Source organism: Spermophilus citellus, assembly GCF_964194105.1.
Source record: "Spermophilus citellus genome assembly, chromosome: 14".
NCBI lineage: Eukaryota > Metazoa > Chordata > Mammalia > Rodentia > Sciuridae > Spermophilus > Spermophilus citellus.
This window is the reverse complement of record NC_138194.1, coordinates 71,087,853-71,098,124: the sequence shown is the minus strand read 5'-3', so window position 1 is coordinate 71,098,124 and position 10,272 is coordinate 71,087,853.

The window sequence follows — 10,272 nt, the reverse complement described above, 5'->3', positions numbered from 1 at the left end:
GTTAAACTTTACCATACCCAATCCTAAATGGTGTAGTAATACTGGTGGGTTCATTGAGAAAATACATGTACATTCCCAAAGCAAAGCGAGTGACTACCACCTAGAATGAAAACAATGAATTAGAGAGAAGTAGTAATGGGACATAAAAGAAAATAAAATTGGTATATGAAAGCAAGCATGCATAAATCTGATAGCTGGCATTTAGACCTATTTATTTTGAACAGCTAAATAAGTGGTATGGTAAACTAACTTTCTTTCTTTCTTTCTTTCTTTCTTTCTTTCTTTCTTTCTTTCTTTCTTTCTTTCTTTCTTTCTTTCCCTTTTTTATCCCCCTTTTCTTTTTTTGGTACTGGGGATTGAACTCATGGTTGCTTTACCACTAAGCTACTTCCTCAGTGTGCTACATTTTGTTTTTTGTTTGTTTTCAGACGGGTCTCAGAGAGTTGCTGAGGCTGACCTTGAACTTGCAATCCTCCTGCCTCAGCCTCCCGAGTTGCCAAAAGTTTTCTTTCAATAAACGTACATCTTGTAATCAAGGAGGAAATAGTCTCCCTGTATACCTGTCAGTTTGCTGGGTACAATCAATTATAAAGAAATTCAATGGAATAACTTGGTGTTGCGGATGAAAAAACATGAGCAAATGTTTAGCATTCATTATCAAAAAGGAACCTAATTTTATGTGATTATATTCTAAAATAAAACAAATACTTTCAAACTTGGAAACATTATTTAACTGTTAAGATACAATGCACCTTTTCCTCATTAGGTAATTACTTTAGGTCCAGCAAGGAAAAGTTGCACAACTCTTTGTACATGTGGTTAAGAACAATAAACATTATTTTGCTGATCTGAGCAATCTCTTTATAAGTATCAGAGGATAAACTGCTAGTTCTTTAATTTGATGATTCATTAAGTGATTTCAGGAGTGGGGGTCTACTCCTACTGCTGTGGTTTGAATGCTTCCTCCAAAACTCCTTTCGGAATTTAGTTGCCATGGGGACATTGTTAAGAGGTGGAACTTTTCAGAGGTAATTAGGTCATCACCTAGGATGGTAGGACTCCAGATAAGCCTGGGAACAAACTCTTCAACTTAAACAAACCAGTTTTCTCCTAATCACCCTCACAGTCCTTCGACTTTCCTTCTTGAAGCCTTGCGTTTATTTTAGCTGGCTCTCTGCCTCCTTCCCATCTTTCTCCAGGTACTAAAACTGAATCTGTATTCCAAGGCTCATATTGAAATTTAAAAATTTCTTATTGTCTCATATAGAAGTTATTCTTGAAAGTAATGGTGAGTTAAGATGGTAGCCACCATTCCTTAGGCGCTGTCTCTAGGCCAGCCACTGGAAAATCCCTCTACCTAATGGGATTATAGTGAGGTGTCAGTAAGCCTGTGTACATAAAGGGCTGAGCCCAGTCCCTGAGGTATGTGGAAGACACCCAATAAAAACTGATTGAATTGTCACTAACTATGTCATTGAGACGTCACAATGACATTCTGCTAGCAGTCAAAAATACCTGTCTTGGCCATCTGAAAACAAAGAGGCAAGGAAGTAGTTTGGAAAAGGAGAGACCTAACCAGTTCCTCCCAGCATCCTTTGGTGTGACTTTCTGAGCCTTAGGCAAATAAAAATGTCCTTGTTCCAAAAGACATCTATTGTCTGGTGACACGCTTATTCTTTACATTTCCATCATGTGTGTCTCTTACGTATCCCTTCACTTCCTTATTCTGGGTCCCAAAACACAGAACTCAGACAGCACTAGGGAAAAAGAAGTTATTTCCAATGTGATCAATGGTATAAAATCATGTGGGAGACTAAGGAAAAAGGATTTTTTTTTCCTGGCTAGCAGAAGTTCTTTATCAATTTTCATTTCCTGTAAAATAAACAACAAAGTGTCCCCCTTGTACTGAATTTATTCTTGGTGTTTCTCAAACCCAAATGTAATTTAAGAGAGGGTTATTACACAGGAATGTTAAATATGTGCCTTTCATGCTAAATCTGTGACAATCCTTCCTCACATTCCAGTGCTGGGAAATTAGCAATTTAAATCTCCCTTTGAACTGTGCCACAGATTTACTCCACAGAGCTTCTAAAAAAAAAAAAAAAAAAATCCTGCATTCAATTACACCAAGGTTAGAATGCTGATTTACATAAGTATTAGTTAATAAGTAAATATCTCACTGTTTCTAAATCTGGATAGAAATTTTAGTTAGAACTCAGACCTACTTACTAAAAAAGATTCATCTAGTTTGAAGAAAGCCCCAAAACTGAGCTTTGAGAAATAGGGTAATTTACACACATGAATGACGGGAATTAAAGTTTAGGGAAGTGGAAAGTGAACCTGCCTCAGTAGGGGGCTGGATTACAACCCAGCAAGGGTTGCAATCTCCATTTTCTCTGGAAGCAGGTACAAATTAGTATGTCAAGGACAGCTGAGTTGTTCCTTGGAAAACTACAGCATTTTCTTCTCTCCCCAACATTGCTATGTAGGCAAGACCCCCTACTTAAGCTTTACTCTTAAATCACTTGGAGTGCTTGTTAAAAAAATACAGACCCCCTCCACCCCAAAAATACAATTTGGTGATAACGAAGAGACAATTTTTTTCCTTATCCACGTTCACATACCTGACTTCAAGATCCTTAGATATCAGATTAAGATGTCTTGCCCTAAAGATTGTTGGCTGGATTAATTATAGGAACTTCAGGCATCTCAATTGGCCATTGCAGGCTCTTCCTAGGCAGATAGGATGCGTGCAGGGTTGTTTAGCTATAAGTCTCTGATAGTCTTTTTGTCTGGCATTTTGTAAGTAACTAAACATTTTTGGAAGCTTCTCTCCCTGGGGTGTTTGTATGTGCTTTGTGCACCCACCAGTTTCACCCCCTCCAGCCCATTCCACCCTCATGGCCATCCTCTTTTTCTAGAATCTTCAGGTGCTCCTTAAGACTTCAGACTTGCTGCTCTGGCTCATGCCTATTCCACTCCCTCCACTTCAGTTTCTTTGCCTGTGTCCCCTTGGGAAGCTCTGGGAGATCACCTGACTGTAGGACTCCAGTCTATCAACAAATGCTTGCAAAACCCTTTCATGGTCTAGTCCTAAAAAAAAAAAAAAGAAAAAGAAAAAGAAAAGAAAAGAAAAAAGAAAAAAATGCTATTTTTCTTGCCCCACTGATCATTAAAGTTTTGAAATAATTTTTTTCACTCTCTGGTTACAAGTACTCAAGTTATTTAGCTGCAGACTTATTGTGTGCTAAGGCAGTGGCCTGACCCTCTTCTGGAATAAATGCCAATCCCCTGGCACACTCACATAAGTTGTAGATAGACACAATAGATAGGCCCTAAGCATTCTGGAGAGAAAGAGAGACTCTTTTCCATGTTTTACAAGAAAACTTAGATAGAAGAGGTTCAATTGCATGTCCCAAGACAAACAATGAGTCACCAATGAATCCAGTATTTTAACCAAAGATTTTTAAGGCCCACATCCAGGCAGCCAGTGCTCAGGAAAGAGTGGTTGTAATCATAATTTCAGAGTCAGCAGTTTTGTTTTTGTTTTTTTCATCTGGATTCTCCAGAAGCAGATTTGAAAGAAGGAGAGTTTGTATGAAAATTATTTATTAAGGAGTATTCCTGGGGAAAAATCATGAGGGGAATGAAGAAGTGGGTCAGAAAAGGGAAGGGACCAAACAAGGAAAGGAGGCGATATTGAGCAGGGTTGACCTGGTGACAGAGTAGGTCTCAGAGTTGTCTCCTGGGAAGCAAGGAGGTAGAATACTTATATTCCCAAACCTGCCAGTCATTAACTAAGGACAGCTGGGAGTCAGGGACAGGTAGACTCCCCAGGCACATGGGGCTCTCTTATGCATACAAGTGCTCTGATAGAGAAGAAGCTGTGGCCTGTGGGCAGAAAGCACCCCCAGACCCCTGCACACATAGCATCTGCTATGGGGATCTTGAGAGTGGAGTGGGGTCATGAAAAGCAGCAAAGCCTCCATTTTTTGTATCCATGAGTCCACCAGACACATCACTGGGTGCTAAAGAGAGGAATACAGCTGTGGTTAGGAGGTCTGGGATTTAGCCCATTTAGCCCCAGTTTTGTCAGAAGTGAGCAATGTGACTTTGAAGGACTTATTTAGTCTCTGTGGTCCTCACAGTCCCCTCAGGAACCGTGACCTCAGAAGCAGTATTGCTAAGCACACACTTGTTGGCAGGCTGAAATCATGTGACCAATTTAGCACCTTAGGAGTTCAGCTCATGGCTAACCTCCAAGCTCCCTTCCTGCAGGGTCTCTAACAGTGAGGCTTCCTCTCATTTTCCATGTTTCTATTTTCTTTTCTAAGAGAGATTGCTTTTGTATATGTGATTCAGCCCCTTGGAGAGAACCCATGACAGTCATGTGAGATGAGTTTAGCTTTATACCGTTTAACTGTATTAGTAACAGGGTTTAACAGATGACTCTGTCTTTCCAATGAGACTGGAAAGGAAAAATCCTTCAAGATTTTCATCTAGGAGACTTAAAAGAGGGAAATATAAACCACTGTTCTTTGGGAGTATCCATTTTGTAATAAAGAAATTGCAAAAAGGTAGCGTTTCCCCCCCACCCCCAATATGCATGAATAAATGACCTCCTATCCTTTTTTTTTTTTCCTATGTCAGGAAGAAACTTATGCTGTTAGACTTCTATTCTAGTTTTACAGTATTCTACAATTGGTTTGCAACTGGAAGGATCTTTTGTCAATTTTTCTATTTACAACAGAGCTGGGTATGAGGAATGTGACCCCAAAGATATGGTAGACACTGATATGTCATCAAAATCCCCCCTGAAGGAACAGCATGCTGCTCAGCTGTAAAAATGTGGCCAACAACAGCCTTCAGTTGTCAGTTCCTTAAAGGTCCTCAGTTGCTTCATCTAAGGTCATGCCCTTTCCAGGTCAATGGCTAAGGAATGAGGGGAGTGGCAGGGATAAAAAGGTGCAGCCATTTTGACCTGGAGAAACTCTGACAAGCAATGCTTGCTTCAGATTTTCCTGCTAGTTTGCCAAAGGCTTAGGTGGGCTGACATAATAGTTAACTTCTTCCTGGGTACAGTCCTGCTTCCTCTCACACACGCCCTTTTACAAGTGTTGATCTCTAATAAATCCCTTGCACCTCAAACTTCCAGAGACTCTAACCTGCCACAGTTGATGTTGGGTATGGTCCAAAAAAGCAGGCGATATAAGGTTAGGGAAGTAGACCACACACCAACAGGCTGCCTGTGATGACCCCATGATGGTGGCAGGTATAGCCCAGACACCACTCACACAGGTGGCCATTCACTTGTTAAATCTTTCTCTGGGGTGAAATGGAAATGTGTACCAATGGGAGTAGATGTCTGAGCAGGTGCAGTGTATCAGGCATTTGAGTCTTTGAAGGAAGAGATGGGTATAAGGACAATGGGTTGGGTGTCTTTTAACCCTAACAAATGGAATGGAGAATCTTGTGTGTATTCGTAAAGATTTTAACATTTCAAACTCTGACCTTCCTAAACCATCAGCTAGAACTGGTACAATGGACACATGAATGGAGTAGTGCCAGAATCGAAGGTCATCTGTGCTTCCAATAGCACAGAACAGCAGTCCTCACTTTCCATAGTAGTTTGGGACAGTAAAAATGACTATCATTGTCTTTATCATCCCCAGCCTTCTGGAAAGTTTGAATGAACAGAGGCTTTCTAAAACTATAATTGTCTAATCTAATTGAATATACTAGATTTTCCAGACCAAAAAATAAAGAATTAATATTCATACTAGGTATTGAACCCATTAGTGCTCTACCACCCAGCTATATCCACAGCTCTTTTTAAATTTTATTTTGAGACAGGGTCTCACTAATTTGTCTAGACTAGCCTCAAAGTTGCTTCAGCCTCCTGAGTTGTTGGTGTTACAGGCATGTCCTGCTGCTCTAGGCATTCTGTAGCCAAAAAATTTACCACTGTTTTTTTTTTTTGTTGTTATTGTTGTTGTTTTTGCAGCCGGGCTTGGGGGAGTGAGGAAGTGGAGGGGTAAGGCGGGGGTGGGGGCTATGGGGATTGAGCTCAGGGGCACTCAATCACTGAGTCATATCCCCAGGCCTTTATTGTATTTTATTTAGATACAGGGTCTCACTGAGTTGCTGACTGCTTTGCCATCGCTGGAGCTGGCTCAATCCTCCTGCCTAAACCTCCTGGAGCCCTGGGATTACAAGTGTGCACCACCACGCTTAGCTGCCACTGGTTTTAATGACAATTGAGATAGTCCTGGTGGAAAGCACAAGCTGATACCTACGAACAATACTAACTGGAAGAACTGTGCCTTCATGATAGAATCTCATGTATCCCTGGTACTGCTGACCTCTGATGTGACTCAGAATTGCCAGGCCTTCATACATTATGCCAAAGCACATTTCCATCATTAAAAAGATGTTTTCTGTGACCCACTAATTGGTGATTAGATTTTCCATGACTTAGAACAGGAAATTTGGTCTTTCAGAAAATATACCAAAGATAGACTGTCCCAGAGCCTCACTGGAAGGGATCATGCCAAGTTCTTCTCACCCCTCACACTGCAGCAAAGTTTCAGGACCTGGGGGCTTGGATCCCCGTGTCTCTGGTAAAAGGCCCCCTCCAGACTTTCAGAACTATTTGCCAGTTGCAGACCTCAAGGTAAAGTTGACCAGGGAGGTCTCTCCCCAGAAGCAGATGGCATCCTGAGCATATGCAGCTTTCACAAGATTACAAATGAAGATCTTCCTCTCCCGATCAAGAAGCCATATTCCTTTTTCTCGCCTGTTTCTTCCTCTTCCTTTCTATCTGTGCATAGTAATGACAGTCCATAATTAGAATCTCATAGTCAATAGCTTCTGCAGGAAATTAAACTGAATTCTGGGCTTTGTACCCTAAGCCAAAATACAGATAAAACTTTAGAGATCCTTTGGTCTACCTTGTGACTGTTTTACCAGAATTTCAAATGCAACCATCTGTTTAGATTGGTACAGAATTAAATCTCTAGACCTGTATATTCTTATTCCTTGTTTTAATCTAACCCAACCATGGAATGGGATGAACAGGTCTGCTGACTACATTGAAAGGAGGCTGTGTAGCCAAAGGAATTTAAATAGAGCTATTTGCAAGGATGCCTATCTACCCATGTATTTTGGCAGCCTTCTAACATGTAATAACTCAGCACTAGTCTCTTGGTTAAAAACTGAAAATGCTTCTGTTCCAAATAATGGCTTCATAAATTAAGTCATCCAAGGAGAAACCTTATGTGTATCCCCAGGGTATATCTTTGTCTGTGGAGGATTGAACTTAGCCATATGCTTGGGCCATTCCATTCCTTGATGGATGGAGATTCATAGGCCAATGGAGACTAGCAGTTTTGATGGCACCACTGTTACTCCATAACCAATCAGAAGCTAATTTTCTGTCCATCCTGGGAACCTGCATCATCTGTGAAAATGAAAGATTTCAGCAGATTTCAACATTGCTGGGTGGGCATCATTTGTTAAGTACCTTTCCCCAGGGTTTGAGGTGAATACAAATAAAATATGATTAGAAATTTGTCTTTGACATTGGTTACTATGGTTGGTTCTATAGCTAAGACTATAGATTCCCAGCAAAAGTCTCTGAATTCTCTTACTCAAGTAGTGTTAGGTAATAGTATTGCATCAAACTATCTATTAGTTGAATAAAGAGGAGTCTGTGTGAAGGAGGATTTTTGTCATTGTCCTAACTCCAGGTTTTTTTTTTTTTTTTTCCTTTTAGTACCAAGGATTGAACCCAGGGGCACTTAATCACTGAGCCACATCCCCAGCCCTTTTTATATTTTATTTTGAGACAGGGTCTCACTGAGTTGTTCAGGGCCTCACTAAGTTGTTGAGGCTGCCTTTGAACACATGATCCTCCTGCCTCAGCCTCCCCAGCTTCTGGGATTATAGGCATGCACTATTGTACCCAGCCTAACTCCATTTTTGTCTATCAAAACTGATTTCTCTTAGAGTCACCTTCTCCTCAGCTTATCACAGGTTCCAGGAACAGCTAGACTTGTAGGCAGATTACTTCATGATGGAAAATGAATTGCCCGCCCCCCCCCCCCAGCAATAACAATTTTTGCAGCACCATAAGGATCCCACAGAATCAGACCTGAGATAGTGATCAACCAGACCACAGTTTGACCAAGACTGATTACTATGCATATCAGTGGGCCCTGATTTTGTCTGTCCCCTGTACAATCCTAGAGCTGATGTCAGTACTCCAAAGGCAGGACTTAGGATGTTGGTTCCCTCCCCAACCCAGTTCTTCCTATATGGCCATATTGAATATATTTCTTTCGTACTTTGCCACCATTATTGTCTCTGATTGGACTCTCAAGGTGGCAGGCAGCCAGATCTGGCTTTTTGGGACCTGCAGAATCAGACCTCTGGCCTACAACTCTGGTAATATGTATAGTAACGAATGACTCCTTTTTTACCTGGATAAATGTCTTTTGTATTACAGAAACTCAATTGCAAGAAATTAAAAAACAGACCACCTGGTTAAAATAGATTGGAAACCCCTGATACATCCATTGTTTGATTTTCAACTAGTTTGGTTCTTAGGGACTTTGGCATACTCTAGTCTCTTGGTATTAAACTCCTAATATAGTCATCATTGTAATTTCCCCGGTGCACTGTATTCTCTCAAAGTCTTCAATGTGTGTCCACAGCTATTAAGGGTACACCAAATGGTCTCACGGTGACTAGAGCAATTAAAGTGAGAGGATCAATAAAGAAGTCTTTCCTCAATCAGCCTAATACCATGACTTGGTCACAAATGAGAGGTTGAACAAAGGGGAACAGTTGTTTTAAAAACAGCCTAACAGGAAGGCTATGAGACTCAGCCAATCCCAGCCAGGCATGGTGGTGCATGCCTATAATCCCAGTGACTTGGGAGGCCGAGGCAAAGAGAATCACAAGTTCAAGGCCAGTCTCACAATTTAGAAAGGTCCTAAGCAACTTTATTTTGAGATCCTGTCTCAAAATAAAAAATAACAAGGGCTGGGGATGTGACTCAGTGGTTAAGCACCACTGGGTTCAATCCCTCGTCCCCCAAAAAACAAAAAGGAAAATGATGGACTGAGTCAGTTCCAATATTTCAGATTCCTAAATAAGCAAACCAGAGCTCAATGTAAATAGTAAAACAAAACCACAGACTTTACCAATCAGAAATCATCAACTAACCTCTAACTAGAGTCTTTCCATTCTGAATCAATCAAGTCCATTTTCTCTGTCTTCCCTTTTGAGTAGCAACCTGGAGCCCTTTGACTCACCTGATTCTGAGTACTACCCCATTCATGAATCATTCTTTGCTCAAAATAAACTATTGAAATTTATTTTATCTAAAATTGTTTTACTTTGTTTTGTTTGTGATAGTGGGGACTGAATCCAGGGATGCTCTACCACGGATGCACAAATTACATCCCCAACCCTTTGTATTTTTCATTTTGAGACAGGATCTTGCTAAATTGCCCGGGATGGCCTTGAACTTGCAATCCTCCAGCCTCAACTTATCTAGTAGCTGTGATTACAGGGATGTGCCACCAAAATGTCCGCAGAGAATAATCGTATAGGGGTGAACAGTGGTGGCCATGGAGACACACCCTCCAAGACTTTTCAAGGAAGGTTGGACATGCTGCCCACCCAGGGAAAGGGGCCAGCAAATAAATTCCAGCTGTTGTTTGCTTCAGGGCTGCTTCAGCTGCAAACCCCATTTCTCCTGAGTTCATACCTTTGTTTGCTGACCCAGCCCCTTTCAACCCAACTCAGGGCTCTGATGGGCCATATTCCCATCATGCTGCCCACTGGATTGAAGCCTTTGTGGGGCCTACCCCACAGTCCAGCTTCTTCTGTTGGAGTTGATCCCTTCTAAATATCTTACACTCCAGATTCCTCTGTTTCTGCTTCTGAAAAGCTCAACCTGCAACGATGTGTGTCTGTGTCCTTGAGACCTTATTGAATAAGACAACCTATCATGTAATCTTCGTATTTGGATTTTGTTTTTCAAGTGATTTTTAACAATTTTATTCTGTGATGGTGAAGATGTTATAACTGGAAGAAAATTGATTATCAGAGAGCTTTAGTAACTCAGATAATAACGATCACTATAGTAGGTTGTGAATGATACTGTATATTTATATGATGTGTCACAATCATAAAGCAATTTTATATTTACAGAGTTTCTTATTCATCACAGTCATTCCATGCACTGGGTAGATGTTTGTCTTC